We start from the raw sequence: 10274 nt of genomic DNA on the forward strand, positions 1-10274 counted from the left end.
ATCTCAGCACTTTGGGAGGCTGAGGCAGGCAGATCACCTGAGGTCAGGAGTTCGAGACCAGCCTGGCCAACATGGTGAAACCCCATTTCTACTAAAAATACAAAAATTAGCCGGGCATGGTGGTACACACCTGTAGTCCCAGCTACTTCGGAAGCTGAGGTAGGAGAATCGCTTTAACCTGGGAGGCGGAGGTAGCAGTGAGGTGAGATCACACCATTGCTTTCCAGCCTGGGCAACAAGAGCAAAACTCTCTCTCAAAAAAAAAAAAAAAAAGATTCCACATATAAGTGAGATCATGCAATATTTTCTTTCTGTGTCTGGTTTATTTCACTTAGCATAATGTCCTCCAGGCTCATCCACATCGTGGCAAATGGCAAGGTCTCATTCTTTTTTAGGGATGAATAATATCCCACTTATCTATCTATCTATCATCTGTCTATCTATCTCTCTGTCTAGCTATCATCTATCTATCATATTTTCTTATGTTCCCTTTTACTGATTATACGTTACATATTTGTAGGGTACATATGAGAGTTTGTTACATGCATAGAATGAGTAATGATCAAGTCAGGGTATCTAGGGTATCCATCATCTTCAGTGTTTATCATTTTTATATGTTGGTATCATTTCAAATCCTCTCTTCTAGTTACTTTGAAATCTGCATAATATCATTGCTAAAGATAGTTGGCCTAGTCTGCTATCAATCATTAAAACTTATTTCTTCTATTAACTGTATGTTTGTACCTCTCTTCGTCCCTTCTCCCACCCCCTGCCACTCTTTCCAGTCTCTGGTATCTATTGTTCTATTTTCTGTGTCCATGAGATCAAGTTTTTTAGCTCCCATACGTGGGTGAGAATATGCAGTATTTGTCTTTCTGTGCCTGGCTTATTTCACTTAACACAGTGACTTCCAGTTCCATCCATGTTGCTGCAGATGTCATGATTTCATTCTTTTTATTATTATTATTGAATAGTATTCCACTGTGTCTATGTACCATATTTTCTTTATCCATTCATCCGTTGATGGGCACTTAGGTTGATTCCATGTCTTTGCTATTGCAAATAGTGCTGTGGTAAACATGTGAATGCAGGTAACCCTTTGATATACTTATTTATTTTCTTTTGGATAGATACCCAGTAGCAGGATTGCTGGATTGTATGGTGGTTCTATTTTTAGATTTTTGAGAAATCTTCATACTGTTTTCCATAGTGGTTGTACTAATTTACATTCCCATCCATTCAACAGTGTATGAATTCCCTTTTCTCTGCATCGTCTCCAGCATCTATTCTTTTTTTGTCTTTTTAGTAATAGCCATTCGACTGGGGTGAAATGATACCTCACTGTAGTTTGGATTTGCATTTCCCTGATGATTAGTGATGTTGAGCATTTTAAAAATATATTTATTGGCTATTTGTATGTCTTCTTTTGAAAACTGTCTATTCATGTCCTTTGCCCACATTTTAATGGGATTATTTGGTTTTTCACTGTTGAGATATTTGAGTGCCTTACATATTCTGGGTATTAGTCCCCTGTCAGAAGAGTAGTTTGCAAATATTTTCTCTCATTCAAGAGGTTGTCTTTTCACTCTATTGTTTCTTTTGCTGTGCAGAAACTTTCAAGTTTAATATAGTTCCATTTATATATTTTCAGTTTCGTTGCTTATGCTTTTGAGGTGTTAGCCATAAAACCTTTGCCTAGACCAATGTCCTGAAGAGTTTTTCCTATGTTTTATTCTAGCAGTTTTATAGTTTTGGATCTTATATTTAGGCCTTTAATCCATCTTGAATTGACTTTTGTATATGGTGTGAGACTGGGGCTCAGTTTCATTTTTTTGCATATTGTTATCCAGTTTTCCCAGCACCATTTATTGAAGAGTGTGTCCTTTTCCCGGTAGATGTTCTTGGCAGCTCTGTTGAAGATCAGTTGCCTGTAAATATGTACCTTTATTTCTGTGTTCTCTATTCTGTTCCTTTGGTCTATGTGTCTGTTTTTATATCAATACCATGCTGTTTTGGTTATTACAGCCTTGTAATATGTTTTGAAGTTGGGTACTGTGTTGTCTCCAGCTTTGTTCTTTCTGCTCAGGATTGCTTTGGCAATTTGGGCTTTTTTGGTTTCATACAAATTTTAGGATCGTTTTTTCCGGTTCTGTCAAAATGACATTGGCATTTTGATAGGGATTGCATTGAATCTATAGATTGATTGGGGCAGTATGGTCATTTTAACAAAATTAATTCTTTTGATCCATAAGCATGGGATATCTTTCCGTTTGTGCCCTCTTCAATTTCTTTCATCAGTGTTTTCTAGTTTTCCTTGTAGAGATCTTTCACCTCCTTGGTTAAATTTATTCATATATATATATATATATATATAGTAGCTCTTGTAAATGGGATTGCCCTCTTGATTTCTTTTTTGGCTATTTCATTGTTGGTGTATAGAAACTACTGATTTTTGTATGTTGATTTTGTATCCTGCAATTTTCCTGAATTTATTTATGAGTTCTAAGAGTTTTCTGGTGGAGTCATTTGTCTTTTCTAGATATAAGATCTTGCCACCCACAAAGAGAGAAAAGTTGACTTGCTCTTTTCCAATTTTGATGCCATTGATTTTTCTTGCTGATTGGTCTGGTTAGGACTTCCAGTACTATGTTAAATAGGAGTGGTGAAAGTGGGCATCCTTGTTTTGTTCCAGTTCTTAGAGGAAAGGCTTTCAACTTTTTCCTATTCAGTATGACGTTAGCTGTGAGTTTGTCGTATACAGCCTTTATTGTTTTGAGGTATAGTTCTTCTATGTCTAGTTTGTTGAGAGTTTTTATCATGAAGGGTGTTGAATTTTGTCAAATACCTTTTCTATTTCTAGTGAAATCATCCCTGTGGTTTTGTCCTTCATTCTGTTGATGTGATGTATCATGTTTATTGATTTGCGTATGCTGCACCATCCTTGCATCCCTGGGATAAATCTCATTTTATCTTGTTGTATTATCTTTTTGATATGCTGTTGGATTTGGATTACTAGTATTTTGTTGAGGATTTTTGCATCTATGTTCCTAATGGATATTGGCTATAGGTTTCTTTTTTTGTTGTGCCTTGTCTGGTTTTGGTATTAGGGTAATGCTGGCCTCATAGAATGAAGGAAGATTCCTTCCTCTTTAATTTTTATGCAATAGTTTGAGGATGATTAGTATTAGTACTTCTTTATACATTTGGTAGAATTCCACAGTGGATCCATCTGGTTCTGGGATTTTCTTTGAGAGACTTTTTTTTTTTTTTAATTGCCGATTCAATTTTGTTACTCATTATTGGTCTATTCAGGTCTTCTATTTCTTCCTGATTTAATCTTGGTAGGTTGTATGTTTCCAAGAATTTGTCAATTTCCTCTAGGTCTTCCAGTTTGTTAGCATATAGTTGATATAAGAGTCTCTGATGACTTCTGTATTTTGTGGTATCACTTATAATGTCTCCTTTTTCATTTCTTATTTTATTTGGATCTTCTGTCTTCTTGCATAGCGTAGTTAATGGTTTAACAATTTTGTTTATCTTTTTGAAGAACCAATTTTTGTTTTATTGTTCTATTGTGTTTTTTTAGTCTCTATTTCATTTAGTTGTGCTCTGATATTTATTGTTTCTTTTCTTCTGCTTATTTGGGGTTTTGTTTTTTCTTGCTTTTCTAGTTCCTTGAGGTGCATCTTTAGATTGTTTATTTGAAATCTTTCTTTTTCTTTCTTTTTTTTTTTAAATAAAGCTATTTATTGCTATAAACTTCTTTCTTAGCACTGCTTTTGCTGTGTCCCACTGGTTTTGGTATGTTGTGTTTCCATTTTCCATGATTCAAAAAATTTTTTGATTTCCATCTTAATTTTTTCATTGACCAAATGGTTGTTCAGGAGCATGATGTTTAATTTCCATGTATTTATATAGTTTCCAAAGTTGCTCTTGGTATTGATTTCTAGTTTCATTTCTTTATGATCTGAGAAAATACTTGGTACAATTTTTATTTTTTGAAATGTTTTGAGACTTGTTTTGTGGCCTAACACGTGGTCAATCCTGGAGAATGTTACATGTGCTGATGAAAAAATATATATTCCGCAGTTGTTGGATAAAATGTTCTGTAGATGTCTGTTAGGTCCATTTGATCAACAGTCCCATTGAAGTCCGATGTTTCTTTGTTGATTTTCTATCTAGATAATCTGTCTAATGTTGAGCGTGCAGTGTTGAAATCTTCTGCTATTATTCTATTGGAGTTTCTTTCTTTCTTTAGGTGTGGTAGTATTTGCTTTATGAATCTGGGTGCTCTAGTGTAGGGTGCATATATATTTAGAATTGTTATATCTCTTGCTGGGTTGATCCCTTTATCAATACATAATGACCTTCTTTGTCTTTTTTTAAACTGTTTTTGACTTAAAGTCTGTTTATCTGATATAAGTGTGGCTACTCCTGTTTGCTTTTGGTTTCTGTTTGCATGGAATGTCTTTTTCCATCCCTTTACTTTCAGTCTATATATGTATTTCCAGGTAAAGTGAATTTCATGTAGGCAGCATATAGTTAGACTATGTTTTTTAAAATTCATTTAGCCAGTCTACAACTTTTAAGATCTAGAATTTAATCTGTTTACATTCAGGGTTATTATTGATATATGAGGTTTTTTTCTGTCATATTGTTCATTGTTTTTTGGTTGTTTCGTATATTCTTTTTTTCTTTCTTTTTCACTTATTGACTGTCCTTGTGGTTTGCTGATTTTCTGTGGTGGTACCATTTGAGTTTTTCAAATCTTTCTCATTTTTGTGTTTGCTTTATTAGTGAATTTTATATTTGTGTGTGTTTTCACGATGGCAGCTGTCAACCGCTAGCTTCCAGGTTTAGGACTCCCTTGAGTATTTTTTGTAAGGCCAGTCTAGTGGTGATGAATTGCCTCGGCACTTGTCTGGGAAGGACTTTATTTCTCCTTCATTTATGAAGGATAATTTTGCTGGATGTAGTATCTTTGAGTGTCAGTTTTTTTTTCTTTTAGTACTTTAAATACATCATCCTACTCTCTCCTAGCCTATAAGGTTTTTGCTGAGAAGACCACTGTTAGTGTGATGCAGACTCCTTTTTAGGTTACTAGATGCTTTTCTCTTGCAGTTTTTAGAATTTTCTCTTTGTCATTGACTTTAGACAGTTTTCCTATAATGTGTGGTGGAGAACTTTTTTGCATTGTATTTGATTGGGAATTGCTGGATGTCTAAATCTCTTGCTAGGCGAGACATTTTTATCTATTACTTTGTTAAATAGATATTTGAACCCTTGTTCTCCCTTCATCTTTGAGAATACTGATAATTCATAGATTTGGTAGTTTTGTGGTGTCTCATATGTCATGAAGACTCTGTTCATTCTTTTTTACTTTTGACTGACTTGGTTATTTCCAAAGACCTGTCTTCAAGTTCTGAGATTTTTCTCTCCTGCTTGATCTAGTCTAATGTTGAAGCTTTCATGCGTATTTTGTATCTCATTCAGGGAGCTCTATGGTTCGATAATTTGTTAGATTCTTTTTTATTTATCTGTTTGGTAAACTTCTTATTCATATCCTGTGTTTTTCTGAGTTCTTTCTACTGTCTTTCAGAATTCTCCTGTATCTCATTGAGCTTCTTGAATATCACAATTTTGATTGTGAGTTTCTGGGATTTTGTGAGTTTCTTTTTGATTGGGATCTGTTGCTGGGGAATTATTGTGTTCCTTTGGAGATGTCATATTTCCTTGCTTTTTATGCTTCCTGTGTCCCTATGTTGGTGTCAGTGCATCTGATGTTGTAGTCTCTTCCTCCAGTTTTTGAATTTGCTTTCATAGGGGAGTTTTTTTTTTTTTTTTTTTTTTTTTCTGAAGATGTATCAATTGTGTTGGTTGGATAGGGTCCTTTCGTTTTGATTCTGGGTGCATGCAGTAGTATAGTCTCTGTGTGATTTCTTTGGCTGTAAACAGCATCAGTTTCATCTGTGATCTTGGTGGTTTAACATGTGGTTATTAGTGGAGGTTACAGTGAAATTTTGCTGGGAACAAGGATGCCAGGTGGACAGGGATAACAAGTGGGCCAGAGTGGTGGCAGCAGTGGGCTGAATGTGCCTGTTCAAGGTAGTGTACGCTGGCACTGATGTTAGAAGAACCAGGCAGGCCTACTTTGGGGCCTCCTGGTGGCTTGCTCAGATGCCAATAGTGGCAGTTGGCTGGGTGGGTGAGCAGGTTCTTGGGTCCCTAGGCAGTTGGTGTGGTGTGGGCAATGGCAGTACTGGGGCAACTCTCTGGGCAATGGGGCAACTCTCTGGATGCCAAGAGGTGCACACTGGTGGTGTGGTGTTGGGTTGCCACCCACAGCTGAAGATACCCAGCTCTCAGGCTCACTTACTCTTAGCAGCAGCGACACTGCAGTGCCAAGCAGCTGGGGAAGGACCTGCCTTTCATGCATGAGCATGGGCATGGAGGCCACATCACCATTGGGGGTGCAGTTGCCACTCATAGCCTCATACGGCAACTTTCCAGCTTGCCTGCCTCAGCCTCTGGTGGTAGCACCAGTGGCTGTGCCTTCAGCAGTATGTGAATTGGGAAAAGGGTTCCTGTTTTCTCTATACCTGAGCCTGCACACAGAGGCCACTCTGCTAGTGGGAAGGGATCCCACTTGCCTCTTGTGAAGCTGAGCACAGAGTTTGTGCTGCTGCTGCGGGCAGGGTCACTCCTTATAGCCCCAGACAGGGAGCTCTTGGGTTCTGGAAAGCCTACACTTTGGTTTTCTTTGCCTTAGGAGATGCCTTTTTGGTGTGCTGCACCAACCCTTCCTCGGATTGTCGTATTCCCTAGCATAATGGAGACTCCGCAGCACTGTGGGGTCCAGCCAGTGCCATGCCTCTGTAGCCCTCCCACTGGACACTGGGGGATGTCAGTGGGGGATCCTGGATGGAGCTATGGAGGTTGTGGTTCCCAGGTCATGATGCAGTCTTGTGATGACCGTGCTCTCACAGTGGTGCCCTAGCTGCTTAGGTCCAGGGGTTGGGGGTGTGGTAAGTGACTCAGCACAAGTTCCCTGTCTGGTGCAATGCCCTTGTGGGGTCTCCAAATCACTGCCTAGCTAGTGTCAGGGTTTGTGTGGTAGAGGAAACTCTCTTGCGGTTTAAATTACAACAGTCTGTGGGTGGGGAGGGTGTGTAGTGGACCATTAAAGTTCTCTCACTTACCTATTCCCTGCAATACTGAGCCCCTTCAGGCTCCTGGCTGATCACAATTGTTCTCTCCTAGATGTTCTATTCAAGGTCAGTTTTTCTATTCATAACTTTTGTTCTCTTTCTGAAGAGGGCAGGTGTCTAATGTGTCTAGTAAGCTATCTTGTCCCTTTCACCTATATCACAGTTTCTTTATCCATTTGTCTGAAGATAAACGTTTAGGTTGTTTCCATGTCTTAGCTATTGTGAATAATGTTGCAATGAACATGGGAGGCCAGATATTTTTGGGAGGTGGCAATTTCATTTCCTTTAGGCACATGTCCAGGAGAGGGATTGCTGGGTCATTTGGTAGTGATAGTTTTAATTTCTTTAGAAACCTCCATACTGTTTTACATAATGGCTGCACCAACCTACAATTCCACCAACAGTGTACAAGAACTCCCTCTTCTCCATACCCTTGCCAGCATGTGGTATCTTTTGACTTTTTGATATTAGCCATTGTAACAGGTATAATGTGATATCACATAGTGGTTTTGATTTGCATTTCCCCGGTGACCAGGGATGTTGAGCATCTTTGCATAATCACCTGTTGGCAATTTTTATGTCTTCTTGGAGAAGTATCTATTCAGGTCTTTTGTCCATAAAAATTCTTTTTTGTTTTTCTACTATGGATTTGTATCAGTTCTTTATAAATTTTTGATACTAACCCCTTATCAGATATATGTTTTGCAAATATTTTCTCCCAAACTGTGGGCTGCAATTTCATTTTGTTGTTTGTTTTCTTTGTTGTGCAGGAGCTTTTTAGTTTTATGTAGTCCCATTTATTTATTTTTGCTTTTGTGGCCTGAGCTTTTGGTGTGATATCTTGAGAATCATTGTGAAAGCTAATGGCTAGGAGGTGAAGTTTTATAGTTTCTGATCTTTCATTTAGGTCTTTTATCCATTTTGAGTTGATTTTTGAGTATAATGTTAAATGAGGGTCTAATCTTATTCTTTTACATGTGGAAATTCAGTTTTCTCAGGACCATTTATTGAAGAGACTTTCCTTTCCTCATTGTGCCCTCTTGGTGCCCTTGTCAAAATTTAGTTATCTAAATATGTTTAGACCTCTTTCTGGGCTCTCTATTTTGTTCTACTGTTCTATGTGTCTGCTTTCATGCCAATACCATAACGTTTTGATTACTATAGCTTTGTAATATTATTTTAAATCAAGAAATGTGATGCCTCCAACTTTGCTTTTCTTTCTCAACATTGTTTTGGCTATTTGGAATCTTTTATGTTTCCATATGCATTTCAGAATTGTTTTTACTATTTCTGTGAAGAATGCCATTGGAATTTTGATAGGGATTGTGAAAGGCTTTTTAGACCAGTGGGTGAGACTGTATATCTAAAGGTTCTTCCAGCACTTACATTTGTGGGTTTCCCGACCACAGCAGGCCTTAAAGGATTATGGCAAGAGCTAGACATGACTTCACCGTGTGCTAAACTGGGGCGCTTCTCATGTCCTAACTTTTCTAGTGTGAGTTAAGAATCCCTGTGTGTGTGCAGGTGGATATCAGCGCAGACAGGGCCTAGGGATGCTGCTGACCCAGACAGGGAAAGAATTTGTACCTGCACCTGGTAATCATTACCTCACTCGCTCAGAGGGCCCTGTGCTCACTGGGAAGCATCTGCCTGCTGCTAGCAGGACTCCGTTTCACTTTCAGCATAATAATTTGGACATCAGAAGGTTTTGGGTTACTAGTGCTGCTTTAGTCCCACCTGAAGGAGTAAAAAGGGAGCAATGACGTCTGAAATCAAGATTCTAATCATCTTTCAGGGGTTTTTGATGTGGTTTAAGCCTGGCTGTTGGCCTGGCCAGAGCCTCCAGGGCAGGCCCTGCCCAGAGGTGCACAATGTGGCAAGAGTGGAAGGAGCTGTTACTTGAGCTCACGGCCAGATAGGGAGAAAGAGCTCCCTGCAGACAGCGGATGGTGCCACCCACTCATCTCTCCCAGACTGTGCATGTTCAACCCATCCCTCCTGACCAGTCCAGGTGGCTGTGCTCCTGCAGGCTCCTCCCTGGTCTCGCACACTTTGACTTCCTTACTCAGGAGGCATTGTGAAGTCTCCCCCCGATGCCACTCCACTTCCTCAGGGATTCTCTGCCACTCAAGGTCTGTCCTCCTGCCAATGGTCCCTGGACTTCCTGGGGAGGCAGACCTGCCCCAGCTGGCCAACCCTTCCTTGCGTGTGGCCCTAGATGGTGGCCCTTTCTCGCTCTGCTTGCTTCCTGGCTCTGTCCTGACCCCGCAGCTCACCCTTGGCCTGCCCTGGCCTGGCTTCCACTGGAAATAAAATCACAGGATCTTAGACAGAGTCCCACCCTGACTTACTCACATTCACTAAATGAGTTGGAGATGAAGCCATTTAATATCTAGAAACCCCAAAGTGTCTGTTGTAGCAACCCCCATATCCATGGCTCTGAGCCTGTTTCTTTTCTGTTGTGCAGTAAATAATAATAATAATAAAATAATAATAATAATAATATCCAGCCCTTCAACACCTCCTCATTTTCTAAGGAATTAAATACACACAACTCGGTGTGGAATTTGAGACCCTGTGTGGTCTGGTACCCATCTACCTTGCCAGCCTCCTCCTACTACTCTGTTAATGCGTGGCCTTTGCTCCCATCACTTTGCTGGGAGGCCACTTGCTGATTCCTGAATATGCCCTGACCCGCGTCCTCCATACCGTGATTCTGAAGTCCTCTGTCTGAATGGCCACCCCCACCCTGTCAATCTGTGTGTGCTGGATGCTGGACCACCCTTCCTAGCCCCTCTCCAGCCACTCTCCATGAAGCTCCATGGTCAGACGCCCTGTCCCACCCCTGCCCAGCCTTCTCTGGTTTGGTGGTAGGTTCATCTTCCCTCCCTTCCTCCCTGCCTGTCTGTATTCCCGAGGTCAGGGACTGCATTTTCATATCCCTCACAGTGCTAGGACGGAAAGGGGGCACCCTGAGTTTATCGTGTGAGTTGAAGTGGAAGGTGATGAACGGCGGCTCCCCTTGGACAACAGATCTGGCCTTGGAGTGAAGGGAGAAAGAGGCCG

The sequence above is a fragment of the Symphalangus syndactylus genome, chromosome 23, assembly GCF_028878055.3.
Source record: "Symphalangus syndactylus isolate Jambi chromosome 23, NHGRI_mSymSyn1-v2.1_pri, whole genome shotgun sequence".
Lineage (NCBI taxonomy): Eukaryota > Metazoa > Chordata > Mammalia > Primates > Hylobatidae > Symphalangus > Symphalangus syndactylus.